The sequence below is a fragment of the Pecten maximus genome, chromosome 5, assembly GCF_902652985.1.
Source record: "Pecten maximus chromosome 5, xPecMax1.1, whole genome shotgun sequence".
Lineage (NCBI taxonomy): Eukaryota > Metazoa > Mollusca > Bivalvia > Pectinida > Pectinidae > Pecten > Pecten maximus.
Window position 1 is genome coordinate 6,031,319 of NC_047019.1, and position 14,639 is coordinate 6,045,957.

The 14,639-nt window shown below is 35.0% G+C and overlaps 1 long non-coding RNA gene across 1 annotated transcript; it reads right to left on the minus strand.

Moving 5' to 3' along the window:
* Positions 1-61: 61 nt before the first annotated feature.
* Positions 62-8,748, minus strand: LOC117326967. The gene is made up of 3 exons (XR_004532540.1): positions 8,666-8,748; positions 5,500-5,584; positions 62-632 (listed from the first exon to the last, which is right to left on the minus strand). It is a non-coding gene; the product is annotated as an uncharacterized LOC117326967 (long non-coding RNA).
* Between the last annotated feature and the right edge of the window lie 5,891 nt (positions 8,749-14,639).

Consider the following 14,639-nt stretch of genomic DNA (forward strand, 5'->3'; position numbering starts at 1 on the left):
TTCTACCGGTATAACTTTGCTATTAAGACTATACTGTGAGCTTTCGCTTAGGAGTGAAAAATCTTCTTTTTCGTCATTTTCGAATTCCGTTTTCAACTGCTCGTCTCCATTTTCCATAGATAAAGCTGAAATTTTGTCTTTGTTGCAAAGAACATCTGAATATGAAGACAGCAATGTTGTTTCATTGTCACTGTCTATATTCTGTGGTGTTTCCTGGATTGGCCGTTTGCATTCATCACCAAAAAACGTTTGCCTGATTCTTTTTCGAAGAACGTTACACTTTTTCTTCACGCCATTTCTTAGTTTAAGAGCAACGCCCTGTCGTTTTTTAGCGCAAATTTCATCTTTTTGCGCAATGGTCGTAGAATGTTTTGAATCAGAAAAATTATATGGTTTATATTCATTTGAATGATCATCAGCTGTATTTGATTGCTCGGAATGGTTTCCATATATGAAAGTAATTTTGCCGTATCTCCGATTCCATTCAGAGGACGGAAGTAAGTCAGCAGAAGTTAAAATGGATCCCTTGTCTTGATCCAATGTAGATGGAGGGATGTCATTTAGACAGAAACTACATCTTTTTGTCTTCGATTTTCGTTTCCACATATTTGGAAAGGTATTGACGATAAAACCTGAAAAAAAATAAAATGTAAGCATATATTGTATTCATACTAAATGCAAGAAAAATGATGATAGTGGTTTAACATCATATTATTAGAAACAAGAGTGATTCTGTAAGGCATCCCCTATCCTGATGTTTAAAACTGATATCGCCGTATCTGCATGTCGGATCATAATATTGTTTGGTACCAGCTCGACATTTGAGTAAATAATGATGTAATAAGTTGAATATTCCACATTTTAACATGGCAACTCTAGATCAACATTGTGGTGTATCACATGACCAGTTTTGTGCAGATTTTTTTTGTATTTTCTCGCTTTGAAAATTCTGTGACGTTTACAAATGGGTTAATCACAAACTCTACAAACCCTGGTTAGTGTCTAACCTACATATTCAAATAAAGACAAACGTTACTACGAGTTGGAAGCCTTAAATATAATGAAAGGATAAAGAAACGGGTGGCACAGTGGGTACACACTTGCATTTCACCTAGGCGTCTGGAGTTCGATTTCCAGATCGGACGTGAAAAGGTATCGGGTCACCTGCCCGACTATGTGGGTTTCCCCCGTGTTCTCCGGGTTCCTTCCACAGTTAGGCCCCTCGCAGGCTTGGCGTGATTAATATAAGTTTATATAACTTATTTCGTAATTATTATCAAATGAATAAAGTTAACAAAGAAACGCAATTTCAAATTCATGTTTTAATAAAATATTGGTGAGATAATTACCGAAATATGAAATGCAAAAGTTAAGTTCGAATATTAGACCATCCGTCTTTTACCAAATAGATAATTCATTAGACCGCCATGAATTAGGGTACCCTTATGTTGTCGAACCTACACCTAATATCGTATATGTCCTCCTCGAAAAGCTATAGCTAATTCTGTGGGCGTGTCGTTGTCTTCTTTCATACCCTTCATTTAGCGTTGGCAAGGCATACATAGGCATTATCTGTATATTATACTGAAGGCCGAAAAGTGATGCATCAGCTTGACACACAGCATGTAAAAGTCGTATGTCAAATTTGCCGCGTGTATTTGACCCGAGGTTTCTGGTACTGGATGCCTTGTATATCAAATATTACTGATATTAAAACTGGTCAGGTATACAAGTACCAGTAACCTGGACGGAATACTGGGAAACGAATGAGATGGTTAGTGTTCCAGTGCCTACGGAACACCGCCAGTACCGAGTCACCTACAGTTGCTTTGACCATATTCCTTTAACGACCGAGTAAAATTATTTTTTTCTAAAACCATTCTTAAGTCTAAAATTTAATCACACGATATCGGGTGTACCACCATTAATATCTTTGATATATATATATCTTCTGATGCAAATTATCAATATTCATAGTATTATCATATTAATTAAAATAAAATTATTTAATGATGTACTAAATTTAGTGTTTTACATTCAAAATACCATTTTAAGTTAAATCATATGTGAATAATACGTTCTAAATTTAGTACCACAAAGCCAAAGTAAAACATTTTATTTATTCATTTATTGTCTCAAAAATCCACATTTTTAATCAAAATAGATCTATCTGATATAGGTCAATTTTCATCACTTCAAATCCATACATACACAACTGCTATAACATAAACGACTATGTGGGTAAAAGAGAGTGACTTTGGTATTGTGTAAAACATTATTGTTTAATTATTTTTACTATTTTCGTTGTATTTTTTAGGAAATATATTCCCAACTAACCTCATTATAAAAAATAAATAATGATGAGTCTCATTTGTACATTCCGTGACTACATGCAGTTAAACTGCTAATAATACGCTATCCAACACTGTTTAAATGGCCCGTCATGTGTTCTTTAACTGACCTATGATCGTCACAAATATTTGTTTTACGGGGTCGTTTCAAAATGTTAAAGTATACACATATACACACTGCATTTTTATCAATGTTTAAGTGGTGTACTTTATCTAGTGTAGTTTTATTCGAGTGCATACAACCATACTGACGTCAGTAACGCTCTGTTTACTTACTTCGGTGGTCTTTTTAAAACAGAATTTCTGAGGGGTCGTGTCGAAATCAAATGATAGGGAAACATAAACAGAGGATATTTGATATGAAAATATATAAAATCACACGAAGGAAATCCGTAAGTATTGCATTAGTGTGTAAATATTAATAAATACTTTATCGTATTATATCAATAAGCATCATCTCTATTCAAAATGTCATTTTCAGCAAAGAGTTGCTGAACATTATATACATTTCTGACATTTAACGGGATTTGATAGAGCAGGGAACCAATGCGAAGCAGTGAAACAATGAACTGGTCGGTAGTATATATAAATATATCTCATTAAAAATATACACAGGAACTCTCAGATCTGACGACCGACATTGGCTCTCTCAAATGTGACGCATTAGTGTGCAATCGTTTTGAAATATTTAGGTAAGTGTATTCTTCAATAAACATTAACAAACTGCATAATTTTACTGTGAGTGTTAAATTCATTTTATAATGTAGTTTATGCATTTATCAAACTGTAAACCTAGCAGACAACACATATTTATTTATTTCTTATTTATTTGCATGTGTAATTATAATATAACCCCGATAGATCATTATCGGGTGTTGTACACTGCCATTTTAACATGACAACAAACAGAACATAGTGTATACTCCTGAGAATCTCATTATCTTATTCTAGGAATTGTCTTCTAGCATGGCAACAAAAAGCTATATGTACCCCTGTATTAGTCACTGGTTCAGTGATATTTTATCCTGGCATGGCAACACACAGAACGAGATCCACTTATAGATATTTCAGTATCTCCTTTTGTGAATAATCCTCCTAAAATTACAATATGCAATACTAGGTTCATCCTTGGTAAGTCATTATCTGGCTATGTGAATAGTCTTCCAAAGATAGCAACACACAGAACCAGAGACACCTCTGGGTTTGTCATTTTAAAATTCTGGAAATTTTCCTCTCGAAATGTTTTTACAAAGATACATATATACCCCTGGGTGAGTCATTATATATATCTGTGAAATGTCATCCTCAAATGCTAAAACACAGAGCCAGATATACCCCTGGTATATCATTCTCTACCTTTGTGCATTATAATTCTAACATGCCAACAAACGAAACCTGATATAACCCCTTGGTATGTCATATGTGTATGTAAATAAACCTCCTTATATGACAACATACATAACAGGATATACGATTGGGTTATCATCTGGTTCTTTGTGAATTGTCATTCTAACAACATAACAAACCGAACGTGATGTATACTCATGGTAATTACTTTATCTGAAACTGAGAGTTGTCATTCTAACATGACAACAAACCGAACCTGATGTATACTTCTGGTAATCTCTTTATCTGAATCTGTGAATTGTCAATCTAAGATGACAACAAACCGAACCTAATGTATACTCCTAGAAATATCATTTTCTGATTCTGGGAATTTACATCCTACCATGCCAACACAGAAAACCATGTATACCCATGGATAAGTCATTATTTGGTTCTGTATAATTGAAACATAGATCTAGATTCAACCCTAGGTATGACATTATCTGGTTCTGTAAAATGTCTACAAATAATGCAGTACACATAATTAGATATACCCATGGGTAAGTCATTTCTGTTTCAGTTAATTTTCATCTATTCATCACAATACACAAAACCAGATACATATTCCTGGAAACTTCGTTATTTGATTCAGTGCATTGCCACAAAACTAGATATGATCATGGATAAGTCTTCTTTTTGTTTATCTTTTGAATTTTTATCCCAACATGGCAACACACAGAACCAGATCCACCAAAAGATATGTCATTATCTTGTTATGTGAGCAGTCATTCTCAAATAATAACACACAGAGTCAGATATAGCCCTAGGTATGGCATTGTCTGGTTCTGTCAATTGTCTCAATAACATCACAACAAACCGAACCTTATATATACTCATTATCTGATTCAGTGAATTTACATCCTGTCATGGAAACAAAGAAAACCATATATACCTCTGGAAAATTCATTATCTTTTTCTGTAAAATTGAAACATAGAACCAGATTCGCCCCTAGGTATGACATTACCTGGTTCTGTGAATTGTCCACTAACCATGCTACACATGAACCAGGTTCACCCATAGGTCTAACATTATCTGGTTCTGTGAATTGTCCACTAACAATTCTACACATGAACCAGGTTCACCCCCAGATAGAACCTTATCTGGTTCTGTGAATTATCCTACTAACATCACAACAAACAGATGTCTACCCTTTGGAATTTAGTCTGTTTCTGAACCATTGCAGCACAGGGAACCAGATTCATGCTAAGGTATGTCATTATCTGGTTCTGTGGATTTTTAAAAAGCAGAGCCGGGTACACCCGTAGGTTTTTCATTATCTGGTTAACTGAATAGTACTAACATTTGCAACACGCAGGACGAGATAACCACCCCTGAGTGAGTCATCCTCAAATACTAGCACATAAAGCCAGATATATCCCTGGATATTGGTCTGCCTCTGTGCATTGTTATTCTAACATGACAAGACACATAACCAGATATACTAACACTTGGTTAATCATCTGATTTGTGAAAATTTCTCCTTACATGGCAACACACAGAACAAGATACATCACTGAGTGAACGTTCATTGAAAGCTGTATTTAATAAACCAAAGCCAAAGCAGTCGTAAAAAATCAAACTGAAATTCAAATTTCGAATTTGAGATGAAAACTAGATAATTTTGACTGTGATTGTAAAATGCATTTTATAGTGTAGTTTATGCATTTATCAAACTTAGCAGACAACACATTTTAAAGTTATTTATTTGCATGTGTAATTAGAATATGCTATTTGTTGTGATGATTTTGACATGAATCTTACCTTAGTATGGCTGCGACTGAGTTGGTATGAGATTCAATTGTGTTTGATTTCACTGCGTCCTTCCAAACGAGGGGATATTCCTAACCTGGTGTAAACAAGAAAATAAAACGCTCAACCACAGCTGTATTTAACAAACAAAAGCCATAGCAATCGTAAAATATAAAACTGAAGTTCAAATTTAGAATTTGAGATGTAAAAATAAGAGTCCTGGTGAGCAGATATAACACTAACTCTGAATACGAAACAGTCCGGGAGAAACAATGAGCTCGATGATTAACTGCATATGTCACGAAATCAAATTTGTGTCAAATGTTGGCGTATGGCTGATAAACAGCTTTCCTAATCACACCTGAATGTGATTTATTCTCTAGATTTGCAATAAAACCTAAACAAAGGTTACATTTTCAAATGTTTACATTGTTAACCTTTTCAATCTCGAAGGTCATGTCTTGACCAGCCTACTTTACACAATTGCACACTCTTTGGTATGTTTTTAAGTGCTCAAACCTCACCTAAAACAACCACAGATCCTGTGTCGGTGAAGCTAGTAACCGGTTCCGTGGATTTTATTATGAGAAGATGTTAAAGTTGTTAAACTAGTGGTGTGACAATTCCATCACCGTCTACTCATATTGGCCGGAAGTGCAAAAAGGGATCATGCGCAGTGTCTATTTTCGATTTGGCTTTGATATTTAGCGTGATGTATACATGTGTGATTGAGATCAAACCTCACGGTTTAGTTGATGTTTTCTGTTTTTATTCCCATATTAGTTCAAATTTTGAACCATCCAAAATACTACACATGTCAGAATATGTTCCTATCAGGAATACGTGGCGTCGGTGTAAAGTGTGCTACAATAACCCCATGGAATTTGATATCACGCCTGTATTGTATTAATAGATTCTATTAAAATATAAGAACATTAAATTTTTACATGACAATACAAAGAGCCATATTCACCCCAGGGTAGGTTATTATCTGGTTCTGTGAAGTTTGATTTTTACATGACAATACACAGAACAAAACTCATTTCTAGGTATGTCATAATCTGGTTAACACAGATATGTTCCTTGAATTCTCATTTTCTGGTTTGGTGAATAGCTCTACTGATCAAGCAGCTCACATAATTAGATACATAAATGGGTCGGTTATTATCTTGTGTAATGCTTTGCTACTCTGACATCACAACAGAATTTGATACATACTCCTGAAAATTTCATAATCTGATTCTGTGCATTTTTATTTCAACATGGCAACATAAAACTAGATATATCCTTGGATAACTCCTTACCTAGTTCTCTGAAATTAAAACACACAGAACCAGATTCACCCCTAAATATAACATTATCTGGTTCTATTAATTGTCTGTTAACAATAAAGCACGCATAACCAGATATAACCCCGATAAGTCATTATCTGGTGTTGTACACCGCCATTCTAACATGACAACAAACAGAACATAGTGTATACTCTTGAGAATCTCATTATCTGAATCTGAGCATTGTCTTCTGGAAATTTTCCCCTTAAAATGGCATCACAAAGAAACAGATATACCCCTGGGTGAGTCATTATATGTCCCCTAAAAATGTCATCCTCAAATGCTACAACACAAAACCTGATATACCCCCTTGGTATGTCATCTGTGTATGTAAATAATCCTCCTTACATGACAACATAACAGGACAGGATATACGATTGGGTTATCATCTGGTTCTCTGTGAATTGTCATTCTAACAACACAACAAACCGAACCTGATGTATGCTCATGGTAATTTCTTTATCTGAATCTGTGAATTGTCATTCTAACAACACAACAAACCGAACCTGATGTATACTTCTGGGAATCTTATTTTCTGATTCTGTGAATATGTCTCCTCTCATGGCAACACAGAAATCTATGTATACCCATGGATAAGTCATTATTTGGTTGTGTATAATTGAAACATAGATCTAGATTCAACCCTAGGTATAACATTATCTGGTTCTGTAAAAAGTCTACAAATAATTCAGTACACATAATTAGATATACCCATGGGTAAGTCATTTCTGTTTCAGTTAATTTCCATCTATTCATCACAATACACAAAACCAGATACATATTCCTGGAAACTTCGTTATTTGATTCAGTGCATTGCCGCAAAACTTGATATGACCATGGATAATTTTTTTTTTTTTTTTTTCATCTTTTGAATTTTTTACCAATCATGGCAACACACAGAACCAGATTCACCAAAAGATATGTCATTATCTGGTTATGTGAGCAGTCATTCTCAAATAATAACACACATAGTCAGATATAGCCCTAGGTATGGCATTATCTGGTTCTGTGAATTGTCTCAATAACATCACAACAAACCGAACCTTATATATACTCATTATCTGATTCAGTGAATTTACATCCTGTCCATGGAAACAAAGAAAACCATATATACCTCTGGCAAATTCATTATCTTTTTCTGTAAAATTGAAACATAGAACCAGATTCGCCCCTAGGTATGACATTACCTGGTTCTGTGAATTGTCTTACTAACATCACAACAAATAGATGTCTACCCCTTGCAATGTAATGTGTTTATGAACCATTGCAGCACACATAACCAGATTCATGCTAAGGTATGTCATTATCTGGTTATGTGGATTTTTAAAAAGCAGAGTCAGGTACACCCGTAGGTTTGTCATTATCTGGTTAAGTGAATAGTACTAACATTTGCAACACACAGGACGAGATACAACCCTGAGTGAGGCATCCTCAAATACTAGCACATAGAGCCAGATATATCCCTGGATATTGGTCTGCCTCTGTGCATTGTTATTCTAACATGACAACACACATAGCCAGATATACTAACCCTTTGGTGTATCATCTGATTTATGAATATTTCTCTTTACATGGCAACACACAGAACAAGATACATCACTGAGTGAACGTTCATTGAAAGCTGTATTTAATAAACCAAAGCCAAAGCATTCGTAAAAAATCAAACTGAAATTCAAATGTCGAATTTGAGATGAAAACTAGATAATTTTGACTGTAATTGTAAAATACATTTGATAGTGTAATTTATGCATTTATCAAACTAAGCAGACAACACATTTTTAAGTTATTTATTTGCATGTGTAACTAGAATTTGCTATTTGTTGTGGTGATTTTGACATGAATCTTACCTTAGTACGGCTGCGACTGAGTTGGTATGAGATTCAATTGTGTTAGATTCCACTGCGTCCTTCCAAACGAGGGGATATTCCTAGCCTGGTGTAAACAAGAAAATAAAACGCTCAACCATAGCTGTATTTAACAAACAAAAGCCATAGAAATCGTAAAATATAAAACTGAAGTTCAAATTTAGAGCATGAGGCGCAATAATAAGAGTTCGGTGAGCACAAGCAACGCTAACTCTGAATACGAAACAGTCCGGGAGAAACAATGAGCTCGATGATTAACTGCATATGTCACAAAATTAAATTTGTGTCAAATGTTGGCGTATGGCTGATAAACAGTTTTCCTAATCACACCTGAATGTGATTTATTCTCTAGATTTGCAATAAAACCTAAAAAAAAAAAGATTAAATTTCTAATGTTTACTTTTTTTCAATCTCGAAGGTCATGTCTTGACTAGCCTACATTACACAATTGCACTCTCTTTGGTATGTTTTTAAGTGCTCAAACCTCACCTAATACACCAGCAGATCCTGTGTCGGTGAAGCTAGTAACTGGTTATTTGGATTTTATTATGAGAAGATGTTAAAGTTGTTAAACTAGTGGTGTGACAATTCCATCACCGTCTACTCATATTGGCCGGAAGTGTAAAAAGGGATCATGCGCAGTGTCTATTTTCGATTTGACTCTGATATTTACCGCGATATATACATGTGTCATTGAGATCAAATACTACAATAGTACACATGTCAGAATATGTTCCTATCATGAATACATGGCGTCGGTGTAAAGTGTGCTACAATAACCCCATGGAATTTGATATCACGCCTGAATTGTATTGATAGATTCTATTAAAACATAAGAACATCTTATTTTGACATGACAACACACAGAGCCATATTCATCCCCGGGTAGGTTAATATCAAGTTCTGCGAGGTGTCATATTTACATGATAACACACAGAACAAAATTTATTTCTAGGTATGTCACCATCTAATGAACAGATATATGGTTCTTGGATTCTCATTCTATGGTTTGGTGAAAAGCCCTACAAATCAAGCAGCACACAGAATTAGATTCATCATTGGGTCGGTTATTATCTTGTGTTATGCTTTGCTATTCTTACATCACAACAAACAGAATCTGATACATACTCCTGAAAATTTCATAATCTGATTCTGTGCAATTTCATTTCAACATGGCAACATAAAACTAGATATATCCTTGGATAACTCCTTACCTAGTTCTCTGAAATTGTAACACACAGAACCAGATTCACCCCTAAATATAACATTATCTGGTTCTATTAATTGTCTGTTAACAATAAAGCAAACATAACCAGATATAACCCCGATCAGTCATTATTTGGTGTTGTACACTGCCATTCTAACATAACAACAAACATAATATAGTGTATACTCCTGAGAATCTCATTATCTGAATCTGAGCATTGTCTACTAACATGGCGACACAAAACTATATATACCCCTAGTTTAGTCACTGATTCTGTGATATTTCATTCTGGCATGGCAACATACAGAACGAGATCCACTCATATATATTTCAGTATCTCCTTTTGTGAATAATCCTCCTAAAATTACAATATGCAATACCAGGTTCATCCTTGGTAGGTCATTATCTGGCAATGTGAATAGTCTTCCAAAGATAGCAACACACAGAACCAGAGACACCTCTGGGTATGTCATTTTAAAGTTCTGGAAATTTTCCTCTTGAAATGGCATCACAAAGAAACAGATATACCCCTGGGTGAGTCATTATATGTCTCTGTGAAATGTCATCCTCAAATGCTACAACACAAAACCTGATATACCCCCTTGGTATGTTATCTGTGTATGTAAATAATCCTCCTTACATGACAACATACATAACAGGATATACAATTTGGGTTATCATCTGGTTCTCTGTGAATTGTCATTCTAACAACACAACAAACCGAACCTGATGTATGCTCATGGTAATTTCTTTATCTGAATCTGTGAATTGTCATTCTAACATGACAACAAACCGAACCCGATGTATACTTCTGGTAATCTCATTATCTGATTCTGTGAATTGTCATTCTAACATGACAACAAACCGAACCCGATGTATACTTCTGGTAATCTTATTATCTGATTCTGTGAATTGTCATTCTAACATGACAACAAACCGAACCCGATGTATACTTCTGGTAATCTCATTATCTGATTCTGTGAATTGTCATTCTAACATGACAACAAACCGAACCCGATGTATACTTCTGGTAATCTCATTATCTGATTCTGTGAATTGTCATTCTAACATGACAACAAACCGAACACGATGTATACTTCTGGTAATCTCATTATCTGATTCTGTGAATTTGTCTCCTACCATGGCAGCACAAAAAACCATGTATACCCATGGATAAGTCATTATTTGGTTCTGTATAATTGAAACATAGATGTAGATTCAACCCTAGGTATGGCATTATCTGGTTCTGTAAAATATGTACAAATAATGCAGTACACATAATTAGATATACCCATGGGTGAGTCATTTCTGTTTCAGTTGATTTTCATCTATTCACCACAATACAATTTCATCTTTTGAATTTTTATCCCATCATGGCAACACACAGAACCAGATCCACCAAAAGATATGTCATTATCTGGTTATGTGAGCAATCATCCTCAAATAAAAACACATAGAGTCAGATATAGCCAAAGGTATGGCATTATCTGAGTCTGTGAATTGTCTGACTAACATCGCAACAAACCGAACCTAATGCATACACATTATCTGATTCAGTGAATTTACATCCTGTCATGGCAACACAGAAAACCATATATACCTCTGGATAAGTCATTATCTTGTTCTGTAAATATGAAACATAGAACCAGATTCGCCCCTAGGTATAACATTAATTATCTGGTTCTGTGAATTGTCTTACTAACATCACAACAAATAGATGTCTACCCCTTGCAATGTAATGTGTTTATGAACCATTGCAGCACACATAACCAGATTCATGCTAAGGTATGTCATTATCTGGTTATGTGGATTTTTAAAAAGCAGAGTCAGGTACACCCGTAGGTTTGTCATTATCTGGTTAAGTGAATAGTACTAACATTTGCAACACACAGGACGAGATACAACCCTGAGTGAGGCATCCTCAAATACTAGCACATAGAGCCAGATATCCCTGGATATTGGGCTGCCTCTGTGCATTGTTATTCTAACATGACAACACACATAACCAGAAATACTAACCCTTGGTTAATCATCTGATTTGTGAATATTTCTCCTTACATGGCAACACACAGAACAAGCTACGTCACTGAGTGAACGTTCAATAAAAGCTGTATTTAATAAACAAAAGCCAAGACAATCGTAAAAAAATCAAACTGAAATTCAAATTTCGAATTTGAGATGGAAACTGCATAATTTTGACTGTGATTGTAAAATGCATTTTATAGTGTAGTTTATGCATTTATCAGACTGTCAACTTAGCAGACAACACATTTTTAAGTTATTCATTTGCATGTGTAATTAGAATATGCTATTTGTTGTGGTGATTTTGACAAGGAACTTACCTTGATATGGCTGCAACTGAGTTGGTATGAGTTTCAAATGTGTTTGATTTCACGGTGTCCTTCCAAACGAGGGGATATTCCTAACCTGGTGTAAACAAGAAAATAAAACGCTCAACCACAGCTGCATTTAACAAACAAAAGCCATAGCAATCGTAAAATATAAAACTGAAGTTCAAATTTAGAATTAGAGGTGTAAAAATAAGAGTCCTGGTGAGCACATGTAACGCTAACTCTGAATACGAAACAGTCCGGGAGAAACAATGAGCTCGATGATTAACTGCATACGTCACGAAATCAAATTTGTGTCAAATGTTGGCGTATGGCTGATAAACAGCTTTCCTAATCACACCTGAATGTGATTTATTCTCTAGATTTGCAATAAAACCTAAAAAAAAAAAAAGATTAAATTTCTAATGTTTACTTTTTTTCAATCTCGAAGGTCATGTCTTGACTAGCCTACATTACACAATTGCACTCTCTTTGGTATGTTTTTAAGTGCTCAAACCTCACCTAATACAACAGCAGATCCTGTGTCGGTGAAGCTAGTAACTGGTTATTTGGATTTTATTATGAGAAGATGTTAAAGTTGTTAAACTAGTGGTGTGACAATTCCATCACCGTCTACTCATATTGGCCGGAAGTGTAAAAAGGGATCATGCGCAGTGTCTATTTTCGATTTGACTCTGATATTTACCGCGATATATACATGTGTAATTGAGATCAAATACTACAATAGTACACATGTCAGAATATGTTCCTATCATGAATACATGGCGTCGGTGTAAAGTGTGCTACAATAACCCCATGGAATTTGATATCACGCCTGAATTGTATTGATAGATTCTATTAAAACATAAGAACATCTTATTTTGACATGACAACACACAGAGCCATATTCATCCCCGGGTAGGTTAATATCAAGTTCTGCGAGGTGTCATATTTACATGATAACACACAGAACAAAATTTATTTCTAGGTATGTCACCATCTAATGAACAGATATATGGTTCTTGGATTCTCATTCTCTGGTTTGGTGAAAAGCCCTACAAATCAAGCAGCACACAGAATTAGATTCATCATTGGGTCGGTTATTATCTTGTGTTATGCTTTGCTATTCTTACATCACAACAAACAGAATCTGATACATACTCCTGAAAATTTCATAATCTGATTCTGTGCAATTTCATTTCAACATGGCAACATAAAACTAGATATATCCTTGGATAACTCCTTACCTAGTTCTCTGAAATTGTAACACACAGAACCAGATTCACCCCTAAATATAACATTATCTGGTTCTATTAATTGTCTGTTAACAATAAAGCACACATAACCAGATATAACCCCGATAAGTCATTATTTGGTGTTGTACACTGCCATTCTAACATAACAACAAACAGAACATAGTGTATACTCCTGAGAATCTCATTATCTGAATCTGAGCATTGTCTACTAACATGGCGACACAAAACTATATATACCCCTAGTTTAGTCACTGATTCTGTGATATTTCATTCTGGCATGGCAACATACAGAACGAGATCCACTCATATATATTTCAGTATCTCCTTTTGTGAATAATCCTCCTAAAATTACAATATGCAATACCAGGTTCATCCTTGGTAGGTCATTATCTGGCAATGTGAATAGTCTTCCAAAGATAGCAACACACAGAACCAGAGACACCTCTTGGTATGTCATTTTAAAGTTCTGGAAATTTTCCTCTTGAAATGACATCACAAAGAAACAGATATACCCCTGGGTGAGTCATTATATGTCTCTGTGAAATGTCATCCTCAAATGCTGCAACACAAAACCTGATATACCCCCTTGGTATGTTATCTGTGTATGTAAATAATCCTCCTTACATGACAACATACATAACAGGATATACAATTTGGGTTATCATTTGGTTCTCTGTGAATTGTCATTCTAACAACACAACAAACCGAACCTGATGTATGCTCATGGTAATTTCTTTATCTGAATCTGTGAATTGTCATTCTAACATGACAACAAACCGAACCCGATGTATACTTCTGGTAATCTCATTATCTGATTCTGTGAATTGTCATTCTAACATGACAACAAACCGAACCCGATGTATACTTCTGGTAATCTTATTATCTGATTCTGTGAATTGTCATTCTAACATGACAACAAACCGAACCCGATGTATACTTCTGGTAATCTCATTATCTGATTCGTTGAATTGTCATTCTAACATGACAACAAACCGAACCCGATGTATACTTCTGGTAATCTCATTATCTGATTCTGTGAATTGTCATTCTAACATGACAACAAACCGAACACGATGTATACTTCTGGTAATCTCATTATCTGATTCTGTGAATTTGTCTCCTACCATGGCAGCACAAAAAACCATGTATACCCATGGATAAGT